Below are 17,412 nucleotides of genomic sequence, written 5' to 3' on the forward strand. Positions count from 1 at the left end.
GGGGGGCGGCGGCCGCCGAGCGGCGGCGAGCCTGCGGGGGCGGGGGCGCGGGGCTGCGGGGCCGGCTGGGGCACCGCGGCGCGGCGACCGGGCGGGAGCGGCGGGGAGGAGGGCGCCGAGCGCGTGCGATGGCTCCTGGCGGCCCAGCCCAGCTGCCCGCTCGCCGCCGCTCTACCCAGGGCGCTCTGGCATAACTACTGCAGAGGGGCTGCGGGCTCCGGCGCGCTGATTGGCTTCCCAGCAGCCGTCCCCTCTGACTGGCTCTGGGAGAAGTTCCCCAGCCTCACTCCTCCTTCCCGCCGCTCATTGGCCTGCAGCCGCCAGGGCTTTTCCCTTTAGGATTTTTGCAACCTCTCCATCCTTCCTTGAGGTGCGTGGGGGCTCCCCGGCCGCGGGGCCCCTCTCCGCTTCGCCGCAGGCCTCCTCCCAGCCGGGTCCAGCTCGCCCCTGGCCACCCGGGCCACCCGAGGTCTTCCTCCTCCGCACAAAATCCACCTCCTCTTCCTGCTCTCCGAGGGGCTTCCCTCAAACGGTTTTCCCAACGCAGCGGCCCGAGTCGGGTTCGCAAACCCAACCCACGAATAGTCACATTCAGGGGCAGCCGGGGACCGCCCGGGGCGGGGGGGTGGTTCACAGCCTGCCTCATCTTTGACTCCTGTACCTAAAAAGTCTACAAGCCCGTGGGATTTGCTACGTTTGATTCCAAAGAGCCACACAAAGTCAGAGAAAGCACCTGATCCCAGGATGTTAAAAGAATCTGTCTCCTGCAAGATAGCCCCGGGTGACCCTTCATGAAGCAAAGCATAACTGGTGACAACAAAATAACCTGGGGCTTAACGCCAGCCTAACTCATGAGGAAATCATTGGACACAGCAGATTCATCGAGCCAGAGCTTGCCTGTTTCGTAGATGGAGTAGAAGGCTGTTTGAACTGTCTCCTAGACCCAAATCCCCACCTCACCTGCTTAAATTTCTCCATTAGAAATCCAGTTCTTTGAAAATGAAATACCTCTCAAAGGAGGAATGCGTTTAGTCATTACCCATGTGCTCCTAGGTAAGGATCTTTAACTCTCCTATTCTCTGTGACCCCCCCCCCCACATACACACACACATGCCTCTTAGCACGGTGCCTTGCACCTGGTAGGAACTCAAAAATTACTCGTATAATGACATGATTTAACACCTCAGTGTGGATTAGTTTCTCATCTGATTGTGTTGTTTCTGATCTAGGTAAAAGTAGGTTTTGATTAGGAAAGAAAAGGGAGAGCCTCCACACCACGAATTTCCCAGGGAGTGCCAGACCAGGAGAGAGGAGGTCATGTGCCAGAACTTGTGGGCTGAGGAAAGAGGTAAAGGAAGGGTAGGCTGCTGAGGAGCTCGCTCATTCATTCGTTCATTCATTCAGTAACAAAGATTTGAACTCCTACTATGCACCAGACACGTGGGAGGCAAACAATGAGGATCCAAAGATTAACTCTTGGTACCTAACTTCAAAGAGCTACAAGTCTAATGGGGAAAACAACCAAACAGAAAATGTTAACACAGCACATGGTCAGTGATAAGACAGAAGCAAGGGCAGCATTCTAAGGGGTGAGAGGGTAGGTCAGAGAAAGCTTCCCAGAAGAGACGGTGCCATAAGCTCACGCTTACAAGGCCAGCAGGAGTTGAAGTCAGAAAAGCAGCTGGCAAGGAGGGGGCCAAGGGAAAAGCAGCAGCACGAACAGAGATGGAGCAGGGACAGTCTGTAGGGCCCCATTGCAGGGTGGGAAGTACAAGCAACCGCTCAGGCTGGGCGGGGGGGGGGGGAATGGGTCAGAAGAGCCCACGAGGCCGAGGTGAGCGAGCAAGGGCCAGGTGATGCAGTCTTGAAGCCAGGCTAAGGAGCCCGTGGAACCACTTAAGGGGATGCTAAGCAGAGGAGTGACATGATCATATTTGCCTGAGGAACAGATCTCTCCGGCAACTTTGTGGATTGTGGAGAACGGTTTGGAGAAGAAAGAGGATTGGAAGCAAGTTAAAACGCTGTGAAAGTCATCCAGACCAGAAGCGATAAAGGCCCAGGGCAGAGGAGATGTGTGTGGAAGGGAAAAAAAACTAGCAGCGGTATTTGGGGAGGAGAATGAAAAAGGCTTAGTGACCTGGTGGATGTGGGGGCTGGGAGAGGAGTCAAGGACGGAGGGCTCATTCATTCTTTTTTCAACAAACATTTGAGTGCCGCCTATGTATCTGGCATTCTTCTCCTACTTCATAATTTTGCCTGGGGCTAGGCCTGCGCCTGCATTGAACATTTGACAAATGACATATCCACTTTAAAAGAAACACCAATTAAGAGTCATAATTTGGCTGGTGAGTTTGATATGTTCCACCTGTGGAGCCCTGTGACCAAAGGGCAGATTGGAAGGCAAGCATTGATTGAATTTCATGACCTCGCAGAGGAAGACATGACCTCCCATAAATTCATGATCTTCCAGAGCTCATGCAACTAACTACAAAGGCAACAGTTGTTTTCAACTACTGGGTAGTGAGTACCTTGAAATGAGGGACTGAGACCTATTTTTAATATAACCTTCTTTATGTGATACGCTCTGTATGAGCCAGGGGGGTGCTTCCCAAAGTAAAGTGCGTGAATCCGTGGTGATAGGTGGGCCAGTGAAGTTTTTGGTTTTTATTTTACTCGATATTTATTTTAATGTGGATTAGAAAAATATATACATGAGTAGTGCACCTAACCCCTGACTGCATTAGGACAAAGCTAAGTAGATAGTGCTGAAACGAACTGCTTTCAGTGAAAACGTGAGCTGGCTTGAAGAAAAACACGAAAGAGTATTGGGAATATGACGATATGGCAAAACTTGTGGGGTGCTATGTGAATGACCAGGACTAGGGCTAGCTCACAGGCAAACCAGCCCTGAGGTTTGGGGAACTCGGTCTTTGGCCTCAAAGCGTCTGCTCCTCCTCCATCCAAGCAGCTTCTTCAAGGCTTTAAGCCAACCTAAGGGAGGAGGGAATAAAAGGGGCTAGGCTTAAGAAGCGGTTCCATTTTTATAAGGGCCTCTCAAAGACTTTCTGGTCTTCCAGCCCCCGAGCGATGACTCTGGCAGTGGAATTTCAGACACCGGGGCAGACCCTGAGGAACAACAGGCTTTGGGTCAGGAACAGCGATCGATCCGGTGCTCTCTGCACATCCAGTGACAACGGAGTTTTACTGACAAACATCCAGTTCCTTTCCCAAAGCCTAAAATCTGTTCCGTTACGTACTCTCCACTGCCCAGATGAGTGACTATGAATTAAGACTGGGTTTTCTTTTTTGCTCTTTTACATAAACAACCATCTTACCCTTCAAGGCTCCCTTCCTCGCGTTAGGAGTCAGGCCAATGACTCATTCTTACTCTTCAGCTGGAAGAGACAAAGAGAAACAATCAGTCGAGAAACACAAAAGGATGTGCTGATTGAGCCAGCGTTCACTTTCTACAATTCATGGTTCTGTGCTTTCAGGCCCCCTTGGAAGCATTTAGGTGACACCGTTGGGCCCCATTTTCCTCTTTGGGCCTCAGAAGAACTTTTCTTCACCTTGCGTTCCTAGTCTCCAGTTTGAAAGAATTCAAGAATTCCCAGCTGTAGCCAGCAGCTATTATCTTGCTGTAGCTGGGAGGAGAGTCTAGTTCCATGGCTCCAAAAGCAGCATAAATCAAGGTTTCTGGGAGCGAGTTAAGAAAGGGTGTTCAGCAGCTGCCGCCATGGGAGGGGCTCATACACAGCCGTGCACGCGGCCACACACGCACACATGGTTTGCCTTGGGCCCGGTTCCCTTTGCCCCCCAGATGATGGCCCGGTTCCCTTTGCCCCCCAGATGATGCCCTCCTCTTCCCACCCCCCCCTCAGGTGCACAGTGCCTTCTCCTCCTTGCCCTGTCCTCAAAACGGGCTTTCAGAGAAGAAACTTTCAGACTCATCTGCCCACAGTCTATCTGCTTGATAGGATACAATGGGGCTGCCCACCCAGGGGTACGGGTATTTTAACAGGGATCAAAGCTTTAAACCAAAGGAACAGAGCTCTCCAAACTGTGGAATTCCAGGCATTCGCCAGTGGGAAGGGAGTGTTTAAACTGAGGGGCAATGAGGCCTTTTTTGGTGCACCTGAAATCACATCATGTAGACAGTTGCTTATACGTTGGACTGCTGCTACCCCCGGTCAACACATCCCTAGCCACACCTCTGCACTCCATGGCACACAGCCACTTTGTCTCCCCTTCTCTCGCAGTGTATGAGTCCTTTGTGGGGCAGAGAGGAGGGGAGGCGCCAGGCACACTGATCCCAATTCTCCCAAACATATAAGCTAGGATCAGAGAATGAATTATGGTCCTTTGGGAAAGAGCGTTCATTCATTCATCCCAGCCAGCAGGCCAGTGCAATGTAAATGGTAACTTTGTAAGTTGAAAGACTTAAAGCCATTTTGAAAATTGCATAATAATCCCAGGCAGAGTTTGGCTCCATGTGTATGGAAAATTAATAGGGCCGGCTGAGATGCTTGCATTATGAGTTGTGGATGGATAGCCTCTCCTCAGACCAGGGACTATGCTTGGCCCTCACTAAATCCACAAAATATACTGAGGTTCTTGTAAGCTACAGTCTAAGACTTGGGGGAAAAAATTATTGAAATTTTTATTTGTGGCATCATGTTGATTACTACAAATAAAAAATTATTCTGTTCTGTCTCTGTTTGTATGAGGGATATTGATCTAGATTCATAACATATTTCTTCATACCCCCAGTCCATTGATTTTTTTTTTGATTGGGCAGATATAGTGTATCTATCTATCTATATCTAACATTTTGTCTCTTGCATAGGATATTTGGTTTTCTAAACAATTTAATGGGTTTGTAGTTTGGTGGTTGAGACTATGGTAGCATTAAATCTAAAGGCTGGTGATGCCTGAGGCATGGCAATTCACACATCCTTTGTTTTGCTTTGAATTATCATGGCCCAAAAAACACAGTGGTTCAGGTAATGTAATATATTTATTTTGTCGTATGGTGTGTAGAACCTATAAGTAATTTTACTATGTTTTTTTGTTTGTTTGTTTTTTTCTGGGTCTTTATGCTCTGGAGCCTAGGTCAACAGAGGATCTCCAACAGTTGAACTCTCACATTGTTTCCTTCCATCAGGTTCCTTTCTCATCCTCAGAGCTCCCTGAATTCCCAGCAATCTGGGGGAGGAAAATTGACAGCCACCACCACAGATAGCAACTCATGCTTTCTCAACCACCTCTCCCATCCCACTTCCCAAACCCCAGCCACAGTTCTAAGTCTTGCGGAATTTCCAAAGTAGCATCTCTCAAGAAAAGGCGATCATCCCCACCCCACCCCTAACTCTATAGACTTATCATAAAGGCTATCCATGAGGGACTGTGTTCCTGAGCAGCAGTGTGGTGGGGGCCTGCAGCCAAAGGAAGGGGAGAGTAGGTACCAAACCATTCTATACCCGTTAGCCCAGCATCTGCCATATTTGCTGTACCAACACCTGGAGGGACTATTGTCTCCACCATGACTTGTAAGCTTTAGATGAGCACAGGTTCTCATGACGCTTCTCTCTCTATTTCCTCTAGTACAAGTGCTACTCAAAGTGTGGTCTGGATACTTGTGCTGGTCCCTGCACTGTTTGCTACCGGTCTGTGCCAAGTTTAAGTACAAAAAGGGAGAGTAAGCCTTTAGAAAATTTTATAGCATTTTGATACCACAGCCACATGTAAGCACATGATGAATTGGCCCCACTGTTGAATCTCATAATTGTTTAAAAACGGTCTTGTATTTTGGTTTTATTTCCCAGTTTTTCTAGTCATTCATTTTTATTGTAGTTTCCCCAAGTATTTGTACATGTCAGACAGAATAAAAAATATATAAAATAAACTAATCCTTTACTACAGCCTGAGAAGCACTGCCCTGGGATGTGCCCAGTGCCATGGTAGTCACTTTGTAAATATTTTTCAAATAAAGCCCTGTGAAGCTTTTCTTTACAAAGATAAATTTCCACCTTCCCTACTTATAGAGAGTTCCTATTAAAATCACAACACGTAAAAACTTTCCGATAATACGTAGCCCATCTGAAGATAAATTTCTAACTAAAAGGTTTCTCCTACAAAAATTTCCCCATAGGAACATTCTTCTTCTTTGGCTCACTTGTATTCAGCAATACTCAGAGTAAATATGGTCTTTGTGAGATTTTGCGTCTCAGTAGATCTTGGTGTAAATTGCAAAACAGAAGTTGAACTCCACAGCTTTCGTATATTATTTTGCCGATTATCCACCCACCCCCCAGATTTTATATTTTTTCTGTTATAAATGAAGGAGATGCTAGCCTGTGTACCAAAACCTATCTTCTTAGAGCAAGATGATAAGATCCAGAGGGAAGTACTGCTTCCTTGGAATGCCTTCATCTCATTCATCCTTACAACATGTCAGAAGCATAGCAAGTCTCCCCTGCCATAAATAAATTGCATGTCATTACTCAGAAGATTTAAGCTCTGTTGGATGTCTCCAGTCCTCCTCTAACTCCTGTTAAACTTATGGTTAATACCATATGGTTTGTTAGCAGCTTTTTGTCTGCTATTGTTCTAAAGTTGTTTCATGTGGGAGTATCCTGTCTTCCCAAATAGACTGGAATAACGGAAAGAACATAGGATTAGGGAGTCCAAAGAGCTGGTTTCTAATTCTTGTGCTGCCACTCTGAGCATTGTGCCCCTGGATCAGTAGCTTAACATCTCTGAACCCACAGCCTCCTTCCTTAACTTCCAACTGAGGAAGGTGGTCTATATACTCTCTAAGAGTCCTTCTAGCTCTGACAATCTGTGTTTCTGTGACTGTGAACTCCTTGAAGGAAGGAGCCCTACACTTCTATACCCCGCTTCTAAAACAGTACCTAGAGCATAGCAGGCCCCCAATACCTATATGTTGAATGGATGACTGAACACAGCCCTCACAACACACACCCCAACAATGGGGTGCAATCTCCACAGGAGAGTCTTGAGAAATATTTGTTGGTCCATCGGTGCTCTTCTTAAAGTACTGTGTACAACATTTTTCTCCTAACGAGCAGCCCAGCCATGCTTGTTGTAAGCAATATTGCAAGAGTGGAGATACAAACAGACATACTTCTATCGTATTTTCTTTATCTCCAGAAATCTCAGTCAGAGATTTTTAGAACTATAGCATTAAAATCTTTACGTAACTGAGGCTTTGATGTTGACTCTTTAAGATTGTGAAGTACTGATGGTAAGAGACTATGTTTATCTGAATCTTGCTGCATGGGGGTCTAACAGGTTACTATATTGGCTGGAAATGATGGTAGTAAACTTTGAGGAGGGTTTATTATCAATTTTTCCCTGTTGAAAGACCTGTGTCAATCCTTTCTATGGAAATCTTTCTGAGATGTAGTGCATATTTCCCTGCCTTACTAAACAAAGTATAGGAAATCTAATCTATTCTTGCTGCTCTGTTCTCTCATATTTAACTTGTGTACGATGTTGTGAATATATAGAAATGGTGATACATTGGAGCCGAATCTGTGCTGGGCCTATGACACATCATGAAACTTGCTTTCTTAAAAACAAGCACAATAAAAATCCCCTGTATGATTTGTCTCTTCCTTTTTATTTATTTATTTATTTATTTGACAGAGAGAGACACAGCGAGAGAGGGAACACAAGCAGGGGGAGCGGGAGAGAGAGAAGCAGGCTTCCCGCGGAGCAGGGAGCCCGATGTGGGGCTCGATCCCAGGACCCTGGAACCATGACCTGAGCTGAAGGCAGACGCTTAACGACTGAGCCACCCAGGCGCCCCTGTCTCTTCCTCTTTAATGTATGCTATAGAACATATAGCAATCCAAACCCTCCTGCATGAGTCTGATTTTGACAAATTGTAATTCTGGAATGAAAGGCCCTTCATAGGCTGTTCCTTTGCTGTCGATACTTGTAACGAGTAACTTCAACCATCCGGTCAGTTTCAACCCACTCTTTAGTTTACTTGTTTTAACTGATGTTGCAACACGGTGATGACAAGAGTCCCTGCAGCCTGGTGGAGTGAGTGTGGGTTCTGGAGTCAGATAGTCCTGAGTCCAAATTCCAGCTCTGTTACTTACTAGCTGAGTGACCTTAGGCCAGCCGCCCTACGTGGCTGAGGCTTCACTTACAAAATAAGGATTAAAGGGGCGCCTGGGTGGCTCAGTTGGTTGGGTGTGTGACTTTGGCTCGGGTTGTGATCCCGGGGTTCTGGGGCTGAGCCTCACGTCGGGCTCCCTGCTCAGCGGGAAGCCTGCTTCTCCCTCTGCCTGCCGCTCTCCCTGCTTGTGCTCTCTCTCTGTGTCAAATAAATAAATAAAATCTTTTAAAAAATAAGGATTACAAGCTTAATCTTTGGTTGATGAATTGATGGGTGGGTAAATTCATGTGATAATACAAATATAGTACAGGTAGCCAGGATACTGGTGTCCACTGCAATATTCCTTCAGCTTCTCTGTATGCTAGGAAAAACATAACCTTGCAAGGTCTTTGTGAGGACTAGAGATAATATAGGTAAATTGTCTGGCACAGTGTAGGTATTCACATTATCCTATGAACTTGAAGACTATTTCTTTTAAGGGCCATCAAAGCCAGGTTTTCTGTCTGTTTTTTGTTTTTAATAAAGATTGCCTTATTTTTTACGAACATTTATTGACCCATCACTATGTTCTAAGTGCTGTTGATACAGCGATTAGGGCAAAATTCTTACCCTCGTGGTCCTTATCCAGGTTTGTTTTTAACCACCAGAGTGATGAGGCCTAACTGAGATCTTGCATTTTTCGTTGGGAGTTCATTGCCAGGTTTACCACAGTGCCAGCTTTGGGGTGTGCCAGATTATCAAGATTTTATAGGATTCAAAAGTTTGAGGGGGGCATACGCTCTCAGAGGGTCTCCTTTAACTACACGCTGCTGGCTCCTGCTCAACCCTCCCGCAGCCTCCCTTAAAACAGGTCCATGTGGAGGGTGTAAGAGCTGAACGGTGCTCAGTGATGGCCAGGCTCCAGCAAGAGACCTGACACAGGCCCAGGAATTCTCAGACACCGATTTGCCTTTCCATTTCCCGGGGCTTAACCTCTGTCGCTTGGCCTCCCCAATTACAATTACATTTCCAGACCCCTTTTTTGGCCTTACCCTCAATTCCCAGCCTTCGTAATGGCTCGTATTTCCTGGATGTAACTACAGGAGCTCAAATTCACTTCTGAAAAAAAGCTTTCAAACTTGAGCTTGCAGCCAGATCTACCCCAGTTTTAAACTTCACAGTCATATTCACATATACTCATACCATTTCTAATTTACTGCTGTACAGAAATATCATGCTGTATTTACTTTTCTTTTTTTCTGCTCGATACTAGGCAACGAACTGACTCCTCTTCAGAGGAAAAAGGCCAAATGATTTCTTGACAACTGGAAACAAGGCCAGGCTCTCAGCGGATAGTCTATATGTGGAGGGAAAACATTTCTCCCACATGTGGAAGGGAAAGTTCATCTTCCTCAGTGTAACTGCTCCTATGGCAAAAAGGTCATTTAATCACACGCCGGCAGCTAGACAAGATGATAATATAAAGCAGGATTCTGTGTGCTTCTAAACCATCTGGGGTTTATCAGATGCCCCTACAACACTCAAGGATGGGAAACCCTGAGACAGTTAAGGAGAAAAAATCAAAGAATGAAGGATGGATTTGCCTATCGCCCCTTTGTCTCTTCTCACAGGCACTGTTTAGTTCTTGACTCTGAGATGAGCAGATCAACAGAGGATCTTTTCTCTGAGCAGTCGTGTTTGCACCTAAAGCAGCCATGATTCTGGAACCCGAGAAGAAGATCTGTCTCACTTTAGTTTTGCTGCAAAACAGGACTTGCACTATTAGCAATATACCTTGAACACACTCACAGCATCACTGATATTAACAGAACGTTAAGCCTGCCAAGTTTCCTTACCCCTGTACTAATCTTATTATGGGTTCTTCAAACTGAGGCAATATATCCATTCATACCATTTTTTTTTCCTTAGAATTTGATCTTTCAGGGCGTTTACATCCAAGAAACGAGGATTAAAGGGATGGTACCACGTAGGGCAATTTGGGAGCCTCACAACACACCTCTGGATCTGAGAAGAAAGGGCCCAGTTTCCAGGACTGCCTAATCACCCCAGTTAACTTGTCTCCTTTCCAACTCTCTTTCACTTGTTTTAGACTTCATGCTTCTCACAAAGGGCTTCCCCATACCTTATCCAGTATGTTCTTCCCAACAGCCCCATGAGACAGACCAGACATGCAAGTATTATCACCCCCGTAACATTGATGAGAAAACCTCCGAGATTCAAAGACATAACGTGATGATTCCAAGATCACATAGCAGGTCAGCCATGGAGACGGGACCATACCCAAGTCATATCTGTCCATTTCTAAAAGATACAAAAATAAAAACTCCCAACAAGCCATGTGGCAGTGGTTTCAAACCTAAATGTCATAGGCAAAAACTTTTGAATGTTATCCAGATGTCTTTGAAAGGCTCAGGGGAATCGATACTCACCTTCCAAGAGCCAGGCCTGAAAAATGCCATGTTATGAAACACAATGCCCATTTAGGATTTACTAGATGAGAGAGAAAAGTCGGGGACCATATAGACCGGGCCAGGTTTCAGAACGTTTCTTGTTGCTCTTCACTTTCCTGCAAACAAAGACCTTTGCACAAGATAGAAGAGGTACAATGTTGGCTGTGGAAAAGCGAGTTTGTTTCAGACAATTCACTCCCAATTTGTGGGCGGGGGGGTGGGGCAGAAAGTGGGAGACGCTTTGGAAATCACCCTGCAGTTGGATTTTAAATGTTTGGAGAACCTTTTCCACCTTGTAGGTGAAAAGCCTCAAGTGGTTCAGGGAAAGTCTGGCTCTGTTTTACTTTCATCCTGTTATCAGGAAGGTAAATGAAGAAATCAAAAGGAGAAGTCCAAATGAAGTAGCCTTTGAAAGCCTCTGAAATCGCACTTCCTCGGGCCAGTGGAATTTGACAGCTAATTATGGAGACTATCGATGATACAAAACTCAGAATTTCTCCGAATGTAGTAGTGACACGCCTGGGTAGGGAGAGCTGCTTACATTCACTACAGGAAATCCACAGCTTCCCTGAGGAAAAGTGGTTCCACGGGTCAGAGTCAGGCCTCATGCCTGGAATTAGGGGGTACAGGTCCGACCGAAGCCCTCTTTTTCCTACCTTGCCTTCGCAGACAGAGAGGAGCACAGAGTCCCTCAAAGGAGAGCTCCCCACAGGAAGGAAAAGTGAGCCTAAGAGGGGGCTAAACCTATGAAGCTGACGTGCCAGAATCCCTCCACAGGCCACCCAAGCAGTGAAGAAATTCATGGAGAGAAAGAAAGAAAAGACCCACAGCCGTGAGCAGAGCCAGCTGGGAGGGATGTTATTACTTTATTTCTGTTTTCTTAACTATGTGTGTGTGTGTGTGTGTGTGCAGGCGCGCGCGTGCATGTGCGTGCGTGTGTGTTGAGGATTGATTGCAGAAAATGTCTGAATCCACGGCCCTCAAGATGGAAACTTTTGTTGATATAATTTCTCCTAACTTTCCTACACCTTCCTTCCCCTCCACTCCAGTTCCCCAGTGGCTATCAAGAGCTGTATATATCTGACCACAAAACATCCAGTCAGTTCAAGTCAAAAATGCAGCCAGCCATCTGGATTGACTCAAACTCTGTCTACACACACCAATTGGCTTGGGGGTAAAAAAATGTAATTCAGCGGAACAACTGGTTATTTTTAAAACAACGAGTTGAATTCAGACAACCATCCAATTAGTTGATTTCAAAATGCCTGTTTGGCGACATGAAAAGGGTTTTTTTTTTTTTTTTTTTCAAAGGGCCTTGTGTGTGCATAAACAACCTGAACGCTATTAAATTGACGAGCTATTTTAGAATCAAGTAGATAAGGCCAAAGCGGCTGGCCTCTGTTTATAAAGGGAAAACCTGTTAGAGTAGCAGTCCATCAAACACTCCAGAGGGTGACACCTTCTGTTGCAAGGATGCAGTCTGTCCCTCGACAGCAGGGTAGACATACCCCTCTTTGTAGCTCAAGCACCTCGTTCCTTTTTTACAGAAACCTCCCGGGTGCCTCCTTCCTGGACGCGCCACGCTAGCTGGAAAGAAGGCCGCAGATTCAAACAGACTCTCAGAGGCAGACGGGCTTGGGTTAGCTCTCGCCACGTACCATTCCCTAACGCACACCAAGACGGGGACTCGATTCTCTCTCACCTTTCCCGGGTTGAAAGGAAGCCTCCTCGGAGCCCTCTGACCCACTCCGGAGTGGGTTGGGTCCGTGGAAACTGCACGGCTCTATCTCCCTGAGCTTCCCCCCCACCCCCGAGATGTGAAAGTTCTCATCTTGTGTCACATTGCTAAGAAATGATTAAAAAAAAAAAAGGGCGGGGGGAGGAAGGTCTCCTCCTGAAGAGAATTTTATTTGCACTCCCCATGCTTTGTCATAAAGGGCATTGAACCGTGTTAATCATATAAGAAGTTTTAGAGAAGCTCTCTTTTTCACATTAGGCTTAAAACATCACCCCTGAGGTGGTGCTGATGGTTCCCTTAGAAAAGATTTCTTTGACATCTAAGACACAAAGGACTTCAGCAAACGCTCGGCGTTAAATGAGTGGCGCTAAGTGCTGACTCTCCATCCCCAGTGACAAGCATTGACTAAGTGAGACTTTTGTTACTGCAAATGTCTTACTTGGGTGTGTCTTAATCCCGAATGTTGTGGAGGTTTTGTTTTAGTGTGTGTGTGTGTGTCTGTGTGTCTGTGTGTGTGTGTGTCTGTGTGTCTGTGTCTGTGTGTGTATGTTTAAACATTTATTTTATCAGAAAGGATCCTCACAATGGAAGCATTCATAGCCATCTCTGTGGCTGAGTCTTTAGGTTTAAGACTGGCTAAGCAGCCCCAGGTAGAAGTGTTTGCACAGCTACAGAAGGATAGAATCCCAGCCCCCGAGTTGGAAGGGGCCCCATTAAGCCAGTCCTTGCCTTCAGGCATCCAAGCCAGAGGAATAGCCACCCTTTCTTTAAGATCTCCAAGGACAAAAACTCCACATGTAGCTCTTTTGTTACCAAGAATATGTGAACTGTAAAACATATTTACAAGGGAAGAATATTATAATCCATATTTAAATGATTTCCTTGCTTCAGTATTTGCCTTCGTGAGTTTTAAAAAATGAATAAACAAGAAAATGTCCTTTTCCCTTGGGGGAAAAAAATCCTTTCTGGGGCGCCTGGGTGGCTCAGTCGTTAAGCGTCTGCCTTCGGCTCAGGTCATGATCCCAGGGTCCTGGGATCAAGCCCCGCATTGGGCTCCCTGCTCCGCAGGGAGCCTGCTTCTCCTTCTCCCTCTGTCTACCACTGTGCCTACTTGTGCTCTCTCTCTGTCAAATAAATAAATAAAATCTTTAAAAAAAAAAAATCCTTTCAATAGAAGCATTTCTCCTCTTTTTGAGGATCCACACGAGACATTTCTCTCAGGAAATTCTATCAGAAACTGTGATGTCTCTCCTGAGAAAGCAGGTCTGCTTTTATCTTATGGATGCTCTGAATCAAGAGCTTTGGCTTCCTTTGGCTGTTAGAAAGCTCACAGCCACATTTGTAATCAATGAACAGGACCCAATCAGCGTCACCATGCTTTCCCTGCCTTATCTTCTCTTCATCCAAACTTCTTCCCTTGGTTGTATCTTTTGTTGTGGTTCCTGGGCTTTGGGGTTGGTTTGTTTTGATGTCTGTAAGTAGTTTAGTGACACAGTTAAGAGTAGCAGAGACCTCTGCTTGGATCCCAGCTCTGCCCTTTCCTAGCTTCCCTTCCCCGAGTCTCAGTTTCCCAATCTGTAAAGTGGGGGTTGTTGTCGGCGTTAAATGAGAGAACGCATGTGCCATACCAAGCCGACAGTAAGCAATTCGGTTATTTACTAGTATAACTTTGCTACTGCCTTAAATCATTTCGGGAGCAAGCAGGGCAAAAACCGATTGTTTATTCCCCCAATCCAATTTCCCATCTTTTATCCCTTTTCCCCTTTTTTCTTTTGCATGACTTGTCTTCCGAGTGAAATCATTTGTTGCTGTTTTCACACTTTGCCAGAACTCCTTCTACTACATTACTCGACAGTGCTTTCCAGACTTGCTTGATCTTAAGAATCAACAGAAGCGCTTATTACAAATACAGATTCTGACTCTTTAGACACCTAAAATTATTTTATAAACAAGCAGTCTGAGATCAGATGTTTCTGGGACTGAAGATGTTGGATGTCATCATTGGCTTTTTCAACAATACACGCCACGTTGTCTGTACTTTTCGCCAAGAATCTAATCACAAACTTCCAAACTTGCTTTCTCTGTAGTGAGCGTCCCTCTAACATTTTCATTTGGTTCTCTTGTTCTTCCTTCAGTGACTCTTTATACGACTTCTCATTCTTTGACTTCCCGTCCCGCCCCTGTGCGAGGCTGTGTCTGTCCAGTTCCTGATGCACCCCCCTTTTGTAAGAGCATGTCCTTCAGCACGCCTCACCCCCCGCACTCCTTTGGATGAGGTATATCAGAGCTAAAGTTGTCAGCGTCTCCGTATCTTTTCATGACTGAAAGTATATCGCCATTAACCAATAGTTACTCAGGAACCATTCCAACCCCTTCTTCAGGAGAAAAACATCTGCAGGCCTTTTTTATTTTATTGGCCTGCTTGATGGCTCTACAACACAGTGAAGAAGGAGCCCCACCCTCCACAAGTCTCTTCATCCTGCTGGGGAAGCCATACACAGTTGAGAGACCAAAAAGTCCAAAAAAAAAAAAGATTTTATCCGCCTTCCTCTGTTTTCCATGGATGAATGCCAAATCCCTCATACTTAAACTTTTCCCCCCTTCCTTTATTTTGCCTGCCAGTTTTCCTTTGAATGAATGAATAAATTGTCCACCCCTCCAAATTTTCTCAATAATCTACCTCTGTAGCTCATTGCAGTATTTAATAACCTTGGTAATAAAAAAGAAGGAAGGAAGGAAGGAAGGAAGGAAGGAGGGAAGGAAGGAAGGAAGGAAGGAAGGAAGGAAAGTCTTGCCTACTAAAATGCTGAAAGATCTTTAGCGTTATCTTAAGACTGGTTCGGCTGTTTCCCCTTGTTACATGTACATTGCCAGGATAGTACGAGTATTTTCAAGATGAATTCTCTGCCAAAAGATCTTGCCACTGAGTCATCACCATCCTCATCTTCTCTCAAAATGTGAGCAAGTCTCGGCAGCACTTCATTCACACTAGTAAACACCACCTAAGGAAAGAAAGAATCAGCTTCGAGAACATGCATCCTCATTGAAATGAAAGTTTACGGAGTGCCTACTCAGGGCCCAGCACTGCATTAGCCCCAGAGATAGAAAGAAGGGCTTGCCTTCAGGCACACACGCACACACATGTACTCCCGTGTGTAACATCCGGAGAAGGGGCGCAGACTGGAAACATTACTGGAATTCCAGGGAGGGTGCAATTCTCCCCCAAGGGCCCTGGGTAGTCACAAAAGGTAAGACTCTGAGCCCTGAAGAAAGGGTAGCAGAGAGCCTGACGGAATTAATGTGGACAAAGACCAGGAAACAGGAATGAAAATAGTTTCAGCTATTTGAGGGGAAAACAATTAGGAGACCATTTGCCGAGGGCAGACAGTTTGTGTAGACTAGAAGACGAGTGGTAGATAATAATGGGGCGGTGGACCTTAGTCTGCTTGGAGAGGGCCTTCAATGCTAGGCTAATTAGCGTAGCCTTAGCCTATAAGCAATAAGGAGCGCCGCCCTCACAGATAAAAGAAAACAGGAGACCCCTGGGGCTTCTGGGTACCTTCAAGGAAAGAAGCAGGGACATTGATTACAAGAACTTTGTGAAATGTCTTGAGTTTTTATCACTGTTCATATTTGTGACTTTGTTCTTCCCCTGTGGTGTCGGCGCCATTGGGGATGACAGCAAGGAGAGGAGAGCTAGAGAGCTTAATCCTGTCCCCAAAGGCCAGACGGAGGTGGAAAGGACCCTTAGAAATGGACTAACTGGAGATGGTTTCAGAAGTAGGAAGACAGACCAGGAAAATCACTGGGGCTCACAGAAGAGGGAAGAGATGTGGCCTATTTGGAGTCAGCGTGGAATTGCAAAATGCCTTTGAGGGCTTAACTGTGAGGAACCTCAGCCATTTCCCTCCCAGCTCCACTGTTCCAGCAGTGTCTCACATGCTATTTTAGAGAAGCGGAATTTAAGGGGCACCGTTGAATGAATGCCCCATTTTGTGAACCCCAGAGAGCCCTGAGACGACTCTGTACCTACAATTGACCCTTGAACTACATGGGGTTAGGGGTGACGACCCCCCATGCAGTAGAAAATCCACATACAACTTTTGACTTCCCCAAAACTTAACAACTGTTGACCAGAAGCCTTACTAATAACATAAACCGTCAATTAGCACATATTTTATATGTTATATGTATTCTATACTGTATTCTCACAATAAAGTAAGCTAGTAAAAAAATGTTATGGAGAGAGTACTTTAAAAAATCACATGGGGGCGCCTGGGTGGCTCAGTTGGTTAAGCGACTGCCTTCGGCTCAGGTCATGATCCTGGAGTCCCGGGATCGAGTCCCGCATCGGGCTCCCTGCTCGGCGGGGAATCTGCTTCTCCCTCTGACCCTCCTCCCTCTCGTGCTCTCTGTCTCTCATTCTCTCTCTCGCAGATAAATAAATAAAATCTTTTAAAAAAAAAATCACATGGAAGAAAAAATACGCTTACAGTACTGTGCTGTATTTATTGCAAAAAAAAAAAAAATCCATATATGAGCAGACCCACGCTTTTCAGACTTGTGCTGTTCAAGCGTCAACCTGGCTGAACTAGCTAGGATTGACTGAGCACCAGGGAACACGTAGGTTGATTCCTTGAGCCTCCTAATTCAAAGGTACTGCTTGGACAATAGTGGCTCCGCATCTCCTCATTCAGATTTGAGGCAAAAGTGAAACAACAACAAGAACAAATTCTTTTCAGCCAAGAGTTGATAGTGTCCTGCTAAGGTAAGAGTTGATCTGCTCTCCCCCTAATTCAATATGGCTTCAGTATTGTGAATGGGCAGCTCTCTGTCCAGGACCACTTGGAAAAGGCTTCTGTCTCTAACGATCTTCATTTCTCACTGAGCTGCTCTCTCTGAGTCCTAAATTCACCCCTGTCTCCCTTTGCAAGCAGGGGATTGCCAGTGTTTGGCTGATAGGGCACAAAGTGATTGAGAAAGACCCTGTTGCCTCCCTTCATCCACTCTGCCCCTTAGCCAAGCAGACAGGAAACACTGCTTTCTTCACTGACTTGTGATCACTTTCATGA

The 17,412-nt window shown here is 45.8% G+C and overlaps 1 long non-coding RNA gene across 2 annotated transcripts in view; it reads right to left on the minus strand.

Annotated features, from left to right (window-relative positions):
* Nucleotides 1-2,659: 2,659 nt before the first annotated feature.
* The window catches only part of LOC118013152, a 33,069-nt gene continuing 18,316 nt past the window's right edge, over nucleotides 2,660-17,412 (minus strand). For both annotated transcript variants that reach the window (XR_004679935.1, XR_004679937.1), the window contains exons 2-3: nucleotides 3,336-3,395; nucleotides 2,660-2,991 (exon numbers count right to left, since the gene is read on the minus strand). This is a non-coding gene — a long non-coding RNA (uncharacterized LOC118013152). The remainder of the gene's footprint in view (nucleotides 2,992-3,335; nucleotides 3,396-17,412) is intronic.

The sequence above is a fragment of the Mirounga leonina genome, unplaced genomic scaffold, assembly GCF_011800145.1.
Source record: "Mirounga leonina isolate KUSES-001 unplaced genomic scaffold, KU_Mleo_1.0 Mir_101664, whole genome shotgun sequence".
NCBI lineage: Eukaryota > Metazoa > Chordata > Mammalia > Carnivora > Phocidae > Mirounga > Mirounga leonina.